Source organism: Cynocephalus volans, chromosome 5, assembly GCF_027409185.1.
Source record: "Cynocephalus volans isolate mCynVol1 chromosome 5, mCynVol1.pri, whole genome shotgun sequence".
NCBI lineage: Eukaryota > Metazoa > Chordata > Mammalia > Dermoptera > Cynocephalidae > Cynocephalus > Cynocephalus volans.
The window spans coordinates 58,338,175-58,351,266 of NC_084464.1; positions in this window are offsets into that span (position 1 = coordinate 58,338,175).

Here is a 13,092-nt window from a genome sequence, read left to right on the forward strand (position 1 = left end):
TAGTAATAGTAGTAGTAGTAATAATAATAATAATAATAATAAAAATAATAAAAATAATAATAATAGAGTCCAGTGTATTCCTCCAACAGAAATGCAAAGTAAGTCTTGAGCTGCTAAACTTGAGAACATCTGGCTATTGATAAGCCAAAGCTACTGCTTATTATAACTATTTTTCCAAATTATATCTTTGTTTTAAAAGAATGGAATGATGGGGAAATTAGTCTTTGCTGATTTGAAAGTTTGGTAGAGCAAAATACAAATTAAATATATTTGATAACAAAAACAAAAACCCTATTTCTATCAGAGTAGTGTTTACAAGTCGCTATGCATTAGCTCCTGTATGTAAACAGATCCTAGGAAGGTCACTGCTTGGCATAATGTTCGAGTTGTAGCAGGTATGCATTTTACCCCATAACACATCTGGCTTTCAAAAATCTCACATTTCCTCAGAGATTCTCTAAATCAGTTACTAGGCTCTGAATCCTTCCACCCTCCCACCCACCACAACTGCAGGACATTCTATCTGTTTTACATTTGGAGGGGCTGTCTCTTGCCAAGGGTCTGGTAAGAATTCTGAGAGTCTTATGGAGTCTCGAATTGTCATTGCATCTGGAAAAGAGTGCCACTATCACTTCTATGTAAGCTTGGGCACAGAGATTTTCTTTATGATGGTCCCTGATGCCTTGGATCTCAGAGTTTAGTCCTCCTTGTACTCTGAGTCACCCGTAGAGGTCCTCTCACTTCTAGGGGAATTGGGAGATAGATGAGTGATGACCAGGAGTCTGTAGAACCTGTCCCCTTTCTCTCATGCCAGGGGAATGCTCTTCTCATCCCTTGCCCCAAATCGCTGTCTTTTTTCAGTATCTGTCCACTGTCACCTTTTGCACCAGGTGTTTATATAAAAACAAAAGCCCGGGTGAGAATTATGTTCTGGGTACCTAGGAATTTCGACTTTGGTTGTGTGATGCAAAAGCCTTTAATAACCATTGAGGCAGGAAGCACAGAACTAAAAAAGTTTAAAAAGTTCAGAAAAGATACCATATAGTTGACTTATTCTCCTAGAGCAATGAGACAGACGAACACATACACACACGTACAATCTCAAGAGATTATCCAGAGACAGGTCTCCGTGCCCAAAACCATTTCTTGAGGGTCGTGAATCCTGTCAATTGACACTTTTCTGTGTTTGGTGGGGCAGCACAAATGGAGAAAAACACAAGATACATAGCGCTGATGTAAAATGGCTGAGTGGTGGTTCCAAAAAGAGAATTAGGCTTTCTGTAGCAAGAACTGGACTTTGGGAGACAGAAAGGCTCTGTTATTCCTGAAGGAAGAGAAAGGAGATGAACACAGGATGAGGGAACAGCAGTTTCTCACAACCCTGACAAGAGGCAGAGACTGGGCCCGACCTAGGCACTCTTTGGCCATTTAGAAAACAAAGAATCAATGTGACCTATGTGGATCTGGCCTCCAAAGATGACAGTGGGACACATATATTTCAGTGTGGGCAAAGCGGGACTGAGCACTGATGCCTAAAGACCCACAGTGACTTTATGTCTCGGCAGAAGCAGGCATGCTGGAGGTTTATCCATGGATGCCTCTCTACTAATGCCAGATATCGTCCCAGGGAGAAGGGAAGAGAAAAAAGAGGAAATACTGAATTGATCAAAAGAGACTTCATTTAAACTGAGAGTCAATGACTTTACCTTGCATGGGCAAGTTTTCCTTCATTGGCTTAAATAAGGGTTCAGGGCTAATTCAATTCAGTTATAGTGCAAAGAATAGTTATATCTAAGCCTGCCTCGTTTCGTGACTGCTACACCTATTCATGATCTTCGTGACGTTTGTCCTAAATGTAGACTTTAAGTGCTCATTTTTCCTCAAAGATTTATCTAGAAAGGCCTGCTTCCCTCCAAAATACTGACTGTGCCTCTGAGATGCCCCATCTCTCTCAAACGAGCACTCTATCTCAGTTCTCTTTGACTGCTGTTCTTCTGGGATCTCATGCCCAGAAAGCCATTTCAAAACTTATTTGGTGCAAAAGTCTCTTTCTACTCAAAGACCAAATTATAAACAAGTCACCTGTTGAATAAAAACATTTACTCATTCATTTAAGCATCCAAAGTGAGAGTAAAATACACTGTTTTCAGACATACAAAGGCTAAGCAGGTTTCTCTCCCACAGATCTTCATTAAAACAAGTTTTGAAGGATACATTCCAGCAAGAAGTAAAGCGAATATGGAGAAAAGAGATGAATTTTCTTTCTTTTTCACATGAAAGAATGTGAAATGTGAAAAACCAAAGAAGGAAATGTGTCTTCAATATGGAGAACTGAAGAGGATATAAATATCCTCCAGTTTTAAGAGTTAGGTATCTCCTTATTTTTATATTGCTTTTTATTTTTAAACATCCATTCAGGAGCATTTTCCTCTTTCTGTTTGTAAAGTGATTAATCATAAACAATCATTCATAACTTTCCCATTTGGATGAAGGAAATAATCAAAATGAGGCAGGTTTTCCAAAACTCACTGCCTTGGGATAAGTCTCATTAACTCAGTGTTGGCATCATGTTCCTAAGATAAACAATGCACGTGGTTGGAACTGATGATTTATTGATTAATGTGTAACCTGCTGATTCTGAATAAGCCATTTAGACATTGTTAAGAATAGCTGGAGCATGAAGTGTCTGCTTCAGGCTGCACATAGAAGCTATTGGTTCCCATGTTGTAGTCAGTGACCAGTGATCGTGAATCTTGTGTTGCATGAGAAAAGGGCAACTGTACTTGCAAATTTCCCCCTCCCTTCTGAAACTCCCTTTCGAAATTCACTTGTAAAATGCCTTTGCTTGTAGTAGATTTTGGAGCACTTCCCAACTTTGTTGGCTTGTGTTTCCCAGACTGATCCTCAAGCTTGGCTTTCAATAAACCTTTATAAAACCTTTTTCTGTCTCAACGGCCTTGATGTCAGTCCACTATACCTGTGTCTATATCTATACCTATATCTGTATCTATACCTATATCTATATCTATCTGTATCTGTATCTATATCTGTAGAGGAAGAGAGAGAGAGAGAGAGCACGTGACAAACATGAAATGAAATGGAACTAAAGTTCATAAAGAATCATGAAACTATTTTTTTTTTTTTTTGTCTTTTTTGTGACCAGTAAGGGGGTCGCAACCCTTGGCTTGGTGTCTCCCGCACCTACATAGGATCCGAACCCGCGGCGGGAGCCTCCCAGCACCGCACTCTCCCGAGTGCGCCATGGGGCCGGCCCATGAAACTATTTTAAAAGCAAAAAGATGGAGCTACAGTTCATAAAGTATCTGAAACTCCAATTTGAGATCTAATTAAAAATGTTACTGCTTGGCTCAAACAACTACAGATAGATCCTCCATAAGATCCAGCAATCCCACTTCTGGGTATACACTGAGAGGAATGGAAATCATCATGTTGAAGGGATACCTGCACTCCCATGTTCTTCGCAGCTCTGTTTACAATAGCCAAGATACGGAACCAACCTAAATGTCCATTGATGAATGATTGGATAAGGAAACTGTGGTATATATACACAATGGAATACTACTCTGCCATAAAAAAGAATGAAATGCTTCCATTTGTAACAACATGGATGAACCTGGAGAAACTTATGTTGAGTGAAATAAGCAAAGCACAGAGGGATAAATACCGCGTGTGCTCACTCATATGTGGGAGCTAAGAGAGAAAGAAGGAAGGAAAGAAAGACCACAGTAGTGCTTTGGTCTTGCAGAGGGAGAGAACATTCCTTGGGCTACAAAGCAGAGGGGAAGAGAGGTGAGGATAACTGGGTGGGGGACAGGGGGTACAAAAGCAATTTCTTGTAATAGATACGCTGCCAGTATGAATCTGGCCCTCACATCATGCAACGAGGGGTGACAATCAGCATTGTATCTCATGAATATTCATAATAAAATAAAAAAAAATCACTGGTTGGGTGAATATGTATTTTAGTGTAACTGTTAAGACACAGAGTCAAGAGTTCCACATTTGTAATCCCTTTACTGCTGTAGGATCTGAGTAGGAATGCTGTTTAAGTTTTCTCACTTCAAGGTTCTCATCTTGTAAAAAAGGAAATAAGAGTGAGTATTCATGAGTGAATATAGTTATGAGAATTTATACTATGTAAATATTCAAATTTAATGCTCTTATAGATATCCATAGATCAAAAATACTTTTTTTGTGATGAACAGTTGTATATTTCTATGTATTTTTAAATTTAAAAAATTTTTATTTAAACACAATTGATTGTACATATCTGTGGGGTACAGCATTGAATATCAATACTTATGTGCAATATGTGATGCTCAAATCAGAATAATTAGTTTACTCAGCATTATACAATGTAATCACTTTTTGTGGCCCTTTACCAATTTCTTGCTAAGCTCCCTCACCTTCCCCTTTTCCCACCTCTGGTGGCCTCAGTTTTGTCCTCTCCTGTTGAAAGTTCAATGTATTATTGTGATTGTTGTATCTTTCTTTCTTTCTTTTCAAATTTATTTGTTTATTTTTTTTTAGCTCCCACTTGTGAGTAAGGATGTACAGTATTTCTCTTTCTGTGCCTGGTTTATCTCACTTAACATAATATTCTCCAAGTTCATTGATGTTGCTGCAAATGGCAGAATTTCATTCTTTTTTATGGCAGGTAGTATTCCATTGAATATGTATACCACATTTTTCTTATCCAATCATCCATGGATGGACATTTAGGTTGGTTCCAACTCTTGGCTATTGCAAACAGAGGTGTGATAAACATGGGAGTGCAGGTATCTCTTTGACATGATGATTTCCAGTCCTTTGGGTGTGTACCCAGCAGTGGAATTACTGGATTTTATGGCAGCTCAATCTGTTGTTGTTTGAGGAACCCCCATACTGTTTTTCATAATGGCTGTGCTAACTTTACAGTCCCACCAACACTGTAGGAGGGATCCCCTTTCTCCTCGCCCTCGCCAGCATTTGTTATTTTCTGTCATTTTGAGGATAACCAGACTAACTGGGTGAGATGATATCTCAGTGTGATTTTGATTTACTTTTCCCTGATGCTTAGTGATTTTGAGCATTTTTTTTCATGTGTCTGTTGGCCATTTGTATGTCTTCTTTTGAGAACCGTCTATTTGGCTCCTTTGCCCCTTTTATACAGGGTTATTTGGTTTTTTTTAATGCTCAGTTGAGTTCCTTGTTTATTCTGGATATTAATCCATGTGGGATGCATAGTTTGCAAATATTTCCACCCATTCTGTACTTTGTCTTTTCACTCTGTTAATTGTTTCTTTTGCTGTGCAGAAGCTTTTTATTTTGATATAATCCCATTTATTTATTTATTTTTCTTTTGTCACAGCTGCTTTCGGGTTCTTATTCATAAAGTCTTTGCCAGTTCTACTTCCTGAAGTGTTTCCCTATGATTTCTTTTGGGAGTGTTATAGTTTCAGGTCTTATATTTAAGTCTTTACTTCATTTTGAGTTGATTTTAGTATATGGCAAGAGATATGGGTCTAGTTTCATTCTTCTACATTTGGATGTACAGCTTCCACAGCACCATTTGTTGAAGAGGCAGTCTTTTCCCCAATGTATGTTCTTGGTACATTTGTCAAAGATTAGTTGGCTGTAAGTATGTGGTTGATTTCTGGGTTCTCTATTCTGTTTCATTGGTCTGAGTGTCTCTGTTTTTATGCCAATGCCATGATGTTTTGTTTACTATAGCTTTGTAGTATAATTTGAAGTCAGGTAATGTAATACCTCTGGCACTATTTTTTTTCCCTTAGGATTTCGTTGGCTATTCAGAGTCTTTTGTTTTTCCATATAAATGTTAGGATTGTTTTTTCTATTTTGGTGAAGAATGTCATGGATGTTTTGATGGGGATTGCATTGAATCTGTAGATTGCTCTAAGAAGTATGGACATTTTCACAATTTTAATTCTTCCAATTCAAGAACATGGAATATCTTTCCATGTTTTTGTGTCCTCTTTAATTTCTTTCAATACTGATTTGTAATTCTCATTGTAGAGATCTTTCACCTCTTTTGTTAAATTAATTCCTAGGTATTTTAGTTTTCTGCATGAATGTTGTAAATGGGCTTACTTTCTTTCTGTTAGTTTGTTGTTGGAGAATATAAATGCAGCTGATTTGGGGGCATTGATTTTGTATCCTGCAGCGTTACTGAAAATATTACTCAGCTCTAAGAGTTTTTTGATAGAGTCTTTAGGTTTTTCTATATACAGGATCATGTCATTTGCAAATAGGGATGGTTTGACTTCATCTTTTCCAATCTGGATGCCCTTTATTTCTTTTTCTCCCTGATTGCTCTGGCTAGTACTTCCAATAATATGTTAAATAGGAATGGTGAGAGTGGGCATCCTTGTTTTGTTCCTGTTCTTGTTCAGGATGATATTGGTAGTAGGTTTGTTGTAGATGGTTTCATTGTCTTGAGATACTTTCCTTCTGTACCTAATTTGCAGAGAGTCTTTAGCATGAAGGATGTTAAATTTTGTCAAATGCTTTACCTGCATCTATTCAGATAATCATATGATTTTTGTCCTTGATTTTGATTGATGTGGTGTATCACATTTATAGACTTGCCTATATTAAAACATCCTTGCATCCCTGGGATGAATCACACTTCATCATAGTGTATTTTTTTTTTAATCTTTTTGATGTATTGCTGTTTTCTGCTTGCCAATATTTTGCTGAGGATTTTTGCATCATTGTTCATCAGAGATACTGACCTGCAGTTTTCTTTTATTTATTTATTTATTTATTTATTTATTTATTCTTAATTTTATTTTGTCGATATAAAATGTGGTTGAATATTGTGGCCCATTACTGAAACCCCCTCCCTCCTCCGTCTCCCCCCTCCCACACAACAATGTGCTTTCTGTTTGCTTGTCGTATCAACTTCAAAGAATTGTAGTTGTTATGTCTTCTTCCCCCCCCGTTTTTTTTTTTTTTTTGTGTGTGAATTTATTTATTTATTTTTAGTTCCCACCAAAAAGTGAGAACATGTGGTATTTCTCTTTCTGTGTCTGACTCATTTCACTTAATATAATTCTCTCAAGGTCCATCCATGTTGTTGCAAATGGCAGTATTTCATTCGTTTTTATAGCTGAGTAGTATTCCATTGTGTAGATATACCACATTTTCCATATCCACTCATCCGACGATGGACATTTGGGCTGGTTCCAACTCTTGGCTATTGTAAAGAGTGCTGCGATGAACATTGGGGAACAGGTATACCTTTGACTCGATGATTACCATTCCTCTGGGTATATTCCCAGCAGTGGGATAGCTGGGTCATATGGCACATCTATCTGCAATTATTTGAGAAACCTCCATACCATTTTCCATAGAGGCTGCACCATTTTGCAGTCCCACCAACAATGTATGAGAGTTTGTTTTTGTCCGCAACCTCGCTAGCATTTATCATTCAGAGTCTTTTGGATTTTAGCCATCCTAACTGGGGTTAGATGGTATCTCAATGTGGTTTTGATTTGCATTTCCTGGATGCTGAGTGATGTTGAGCATTTTTTCATATGTCTGTTGGCCATTTGGATATCTTCCTTAGAGAAATGCCTTCTTAGCTCTTTTGCCCATTTTTTAATTGGATTGCTTGTTTTCTTCTTGTAAAGTTGTTTGAGTTCCTTGTATATTCTGGATATTAATCCTTTGTCAGATGTATATTTTGCAAATATTTTCTTCCACTCTGTTGGTTGTATTTTAACTCTGTTAATTGTTTCTTTTGCTGTGAAGAAGCTCTTTAGTTTGATATAATCCCATTTGTTTATTTTTCCTTTGGTTGCCCGTGCTTTTGGGGTCATATTCATGAAGTCTGTGTCCAGTCCTATTTCCTGAAGTGTCTCTCCTATGTTTTCTTTAAGAAGTTTTATTGTTTCAGGGTGTATATTTAATTCTTTAATCCATTTTGAGTTGAGTTTAGTGTATGGTGAAAGTATGGGTCCAGTTTCATTCTCCTGCATATTGATATCCAGTTCTCCCAGCAACATTTGCTAAAGAGGCAGTCTTTTCCCCAGTGTATAGGCTTGGTGCCTTTGTCAAAGACCAGATGGCTGTAGGAGTGTGGGTTGATTTCTGGATGCTCTATTCTATTCCATTGATCAGTGTGTCTGTTTTTATGCCAGTGCCATACTGTTTTGGCCACCACAGCTTTGTAGTATAGTTTAAAGTCAGGTAGTGTTATGCCTCCAACTTTATTTTTTTTGCTCAGTGTTGCTTTGGCTATGTGTGGTCTTTTGTTATTCCATATAAATGTCTGGATAGTTCTTTCCATTTCTGAGTATAATGTCTTTGGAATTTTGATGGGGATTGCATTGAATTTGTATATCACTTTGGGTAGTATGGACATTATCACTATGTTGATTCTTCCAATCCAAGAGCATGCAATATCTTTCCATCTTCTTTTATCTTCTCTAATTTCTCTTAGGAGTGGTTTGTAGTTCTCATTATAGAGAGATTTTTCACATCCTTGGTTAACTCAATTCCTAAGTATTTTATTTTTTTGGTGGCTGTTGTAAATGGGCAGGCTTTCTTGATTTCTCTTTCTGCATGTTCACTATTGGAAAATAGAAATGCTACTGATTTTTGTGTGTTGATTTTGTATCCTGCTACTGTGCTGAAATCATTTATCACCTCCAAGAGTTTTTTTTGTAGAGGCTTTAGGCTGTTTGATATATAGGATCATGTCATCTGTAAACAGGGACAGTTTGACTTCATCTTTTCCAATCTGGATGCCATTTATTTCCTTCTCTTCTCTGATTGCTCTGGCTAGTACTTCCAACACTATGTTGAATAGGAGTGGTGAGAGTGGGCATCCTTGTCTAGTTCCTGTTCTTAAAGGAAAAGCTTTCAGCTTTTCCCCATTCAGGATGATATTGGCAGTGTGTTTGGCATATATGGCTTTAATTATGTTGAGATACTTTCCATCTATACCTAACTAATAGAGGGTCTTTGTCATGAATGAGTGTTGAATTTTATCAAATGCTTTTTCAGCATCTATAGAGATGATCATATGGTCCTTGTGTTTGATTTTATTAATATGTTGTATCACATTTATTGATTTGCATATGTTGAACCAACCTTGCATCCCTGGGATGAATCCCACTTGATTGTGGTGAATAATTTTATGTATGTGTTGTTGTATTCTGTTTGCTAGTATTTTAGTGAGGATTTTTGCATCTATATTCATCAAGGATATCGGCCTGTAGTTTTCTTTTTTGGTTATATCTTTACCTGGTTTTGGTATCAGGATGATGTTTGCTTCATAGAATGAGTTTGGGAGATTTGCGTCCGTTTCAATCTTTTGGAATAGTTTGTAAAGAATCGGTGTCAATTCCTCTTTGAATGTTTGGGAAAATTCTGCTGTGAATCCATCTGGTCCTGGGCTTTTCTTTGTTGGGAGCCTTCTGATAACAGCTTCAATCTCCTTTATTGTTATTGGTCTGTTCAGATTTTCTATGTCTTCACGGTTCAGTTTTGGGAGCTTGTGTGTGTCCAGAAATTTATCCATTTCCTCCAGATTTTCAAATTTGTTGGCGTACAGTTGTTTATAGTAGTCTCGAATGATTCCTTGTATTTCAGATGAATCAGTTGTAATATCGCCTTTTTCATTTCTAATTTTTGTTATTTGAGTCTTCTCTCTTCTTTTTTTTGTTAGCCATGCTAATGGTTTGTCAATTTTATTTATCTTTTCAAAAAACCAACTTTTTGATTCGTTGATCTTTTGAATTGTTTTTTGGTTTTCCATTTCATTCAGTTCTGCTCTGATCTTAATGATTTCTTTCCGTCTGCTAACTTTAGGATTGGATTGTTCTTGTTTTTCTAGTTCTTTAAGGTGAAGTGTTAGGTTGTTCACTTGCCATCTTTCCATTCTTCTGAAGTGAGCATTTAATGCAATAAATTTTCCCCTCAATACTGCTTTTGCAGTATCCCACAGGTTTTGGTATGATGTATCATTGTTTTCATTAGTTTCAATAAACTTTTTGATTTCCTGCTTGATTTCTTCTTGGACCCATATGTCATTAAGTAGAATGCTGTTTAATTTCTATGTGTTTGTATAGTTTCCAGAGTTTCATTTGATATTGATTTCTAGTTTTAATCCATTATGATCTGAGAAAATATATGGGATAATTCCAATTTTTTTGAATTTATTGAGACTTAATTTGGGATCTAATATGTGATCTATCCTGGAGAATGATCCATGTGCTGATGAGAAGAATGAATATTCTGAGGTTGTTGGATGGAATTTTATATAGATATCTGCCATGTCCAATTGGTCTAGAGTCTTGTTTAGATCTTGTGTTTCTCTACTGATTCTTTGCCTAGATGATCTGTCTAATATTGACAGTGGAGTGTTCAGGTCCCCTGCTATTATGGTATTAGTGTCTATTTCCTTCTTTAGGTCTAATAGAGTTTGTTTTATAAATCTGGCTGCTCCAACATTGGGTGCGTACATATTTATGATTGTTATGTCTTCTTGATGGATCAGTCCTTTTATCATTATGTAGTGTCCCTCATTGTCTCTTTTTATGTTTTTTCGTTTAAAGTCTATTTTGTCAGATATAAGAATAGCTACTCCAGCTCATTTTTCTTTTCTGTTTGCATGGTAAATCTTTTTCCATCCTTTCACTCTTAGTCTATGTGAGTCTTTATGGGTGAGGTGGGTCTTTTGAAGGCAGCATATAGTTGGGTCCTCATTATTAATCCAGTCAGCCAGTCTGGGTCTTTTGATTGGGAATTTAAGACTTTTACATTAAGAGTTGTTATTGAAAAGTGTTGATTTATTCTTAGCATTTTATTGATTGTTGTTTGGTTGTCTTAGGTATCTTTTGTTCCTTGCTTTCTGATTTACTGTTTGTTTTCTGTGTTTATTGGTTTCTTAGGTTGTAAATAGTCTTTTTGTTTGTTTGTTTTCTCTTCATGAATGCCATTTTTATTATACTAGTGGGTTTAGATTTTTCTTCAGTTTTTATGGCAGTGGTAGTTATTTTTCAGGAACCAAACCCAGTATTCCCTTGAGGATTTTTTGTTAGGGTGGTCATGTGGTGGTGAACTCCAACAGTTTTTGTTTGTCTGAGAAATACCCTATTTGCCCTTCATTTCGGAAGGATAGCCTTGCAGGGTAGAGTAATCTTGGCTGACAATCTCTGTCTTTTAGTATTTTGAATATATCATCCCATTCCTTTCTAGCTTTTAGGGTTTGTGATCAGAAGTCTGATGTTAGCCTGATTGGGGCTCCCTTATAGGTGATTTGACGCTTCTCTCTTGCAGCTTTTAAGATTCTCTCTTTGTCTCTGAGTTTTGCCAATTTGACTATAACATGTCTTGGAGAAGACCTTTTTGGGTTGAATACATTTGGAGATTATTGAGCTTCCTGGTTCTGAAGATCTGTGATTTTTCCTATACCTGGGAAGTTTTCTGCCACTATTTTGTTGAATATGTTTTCAATGCACTCTCCATTTTCCTCCCCTTCTGGAATACCCATGACTCTGATATTTGAGCGCTTAATGTTGTCTGATATCTCTCTCAGATTTTCTTCAATGCCTTTGATTCTTTTTTCTTTCTTTTTTTTTGTCTGCTTGTGTTATTTCAAACAGCCCATCTTCAAGTTCAGAGGTTCTCTCTTCAACTTCGACAAGCCTGCTGGTTAAACTCTCCATTGTGTTTTTTATTTCGTGGAATAACTTCTTCAGTTTGGCAAGTTCTGCTACATTTTTTTTCAGGGCATTGATTTACTTGTAAATTTCCTTTTTCAGGTCCTGTATACTTTTCCTCGTTTCATCATGATGTCTAGCTGAGTTTTCTTGTATCTCATTCAGTTTCCTTAGAATTATCACTTGAAATTCCTTGTCAGTCATTTCAAGGGCTTCTTGTTCTATAGGATGTAGAGCTTGAGATTTATTATCTTTGGGTGGTGTACTTTCTTGATTTTTCGTATTTCTGGTATCTTTTCTTTGATGTTTATTCATTGTGGCAGGGGGTTTTACAGTCCACCGGTTTGAGACTATTGACTAACTAAGATGTTGCTGTGGTTGCCAATTTGGTATGGCTACCTCCATGACTGCTCAGGTGGCCTCTAGTGCCTTGTGTGTATGGTTGCCTCGGGTCTTGGGCCTCTCCGGGGAGCCACCTCTCTGGTCAGCTTGGACTCTGCTGGGCTGCTGGGTGACGGGGCGGTACTGCAGTGTGTTGCTCCTGCTGCTGCTGCTTCCCCCGCTGCTGCCGCTGCCGCAGCTCACGTCGCTGCCTCCAGCACCACTGCTGCCAGCTCCGCTGCTGCCACCTCCACTGCCACCTCTTTCCCCACTCCTGCTGCTACTGCTGGTGCTGCTGGCACCAGCTCCGCTGCTGGCGGTCCCTCCGCTGCTGCCACTGCTGCTTCTGCGGGCGGGGGCAGAGTCGCATGGTCACCAACTGCAAGCGGTGGTGGCTCCAACCTTTCCAGGGGCGCACTCTTGGGTTGGGCTGGGGCAAGTCGCTACCTTTTCTTCTTTCCAAGTAGGCACTGTGATTTCTTCCAGTCCCTGGGGCCCCTGAGTCTTGAGTTTCCACCGCTGCCACTGCCTTCAGACCGCCATCTTGCCACCAGAAGTCGAATTCTCCTGGGACCATTTCCTTCATAAACCTGCTGAAAGAAAGTGAGCCAAGATGTTGGGTACTGTTCAAGCTTTATTAATGGAAAAGAATCTGCTGGGCCATGTTCAAAGTAGGGAACAGCCCAGGGCTGTCCTGAAAATGCAGTTTTCTTTTTTGTTGTAACTTTGTCTGATTTTGGTATCATGGTGATGCTGACCTCATAGAATGAACTTGGGAGAATAGCCTCTTAAAATGTTTTGGAATTGCTTGAAGAGAATTGGTGTTGAATTTTCTTTAAAGATTTGGTAGAATTCAGCAGTAAGTCATCCAGTCCTGGGCTTGTCTTTGTTGGGAGACTGTTGATTACAGCTTCAATCTCATTGTTTGTTATTAGTCTGTTTAGGTTTTCTGTTTCTTCTTGGTTCAGTCTTGGTATTTTGTGTGTGTATGGAAATTTACCCATTTCCTCCAGGTTTT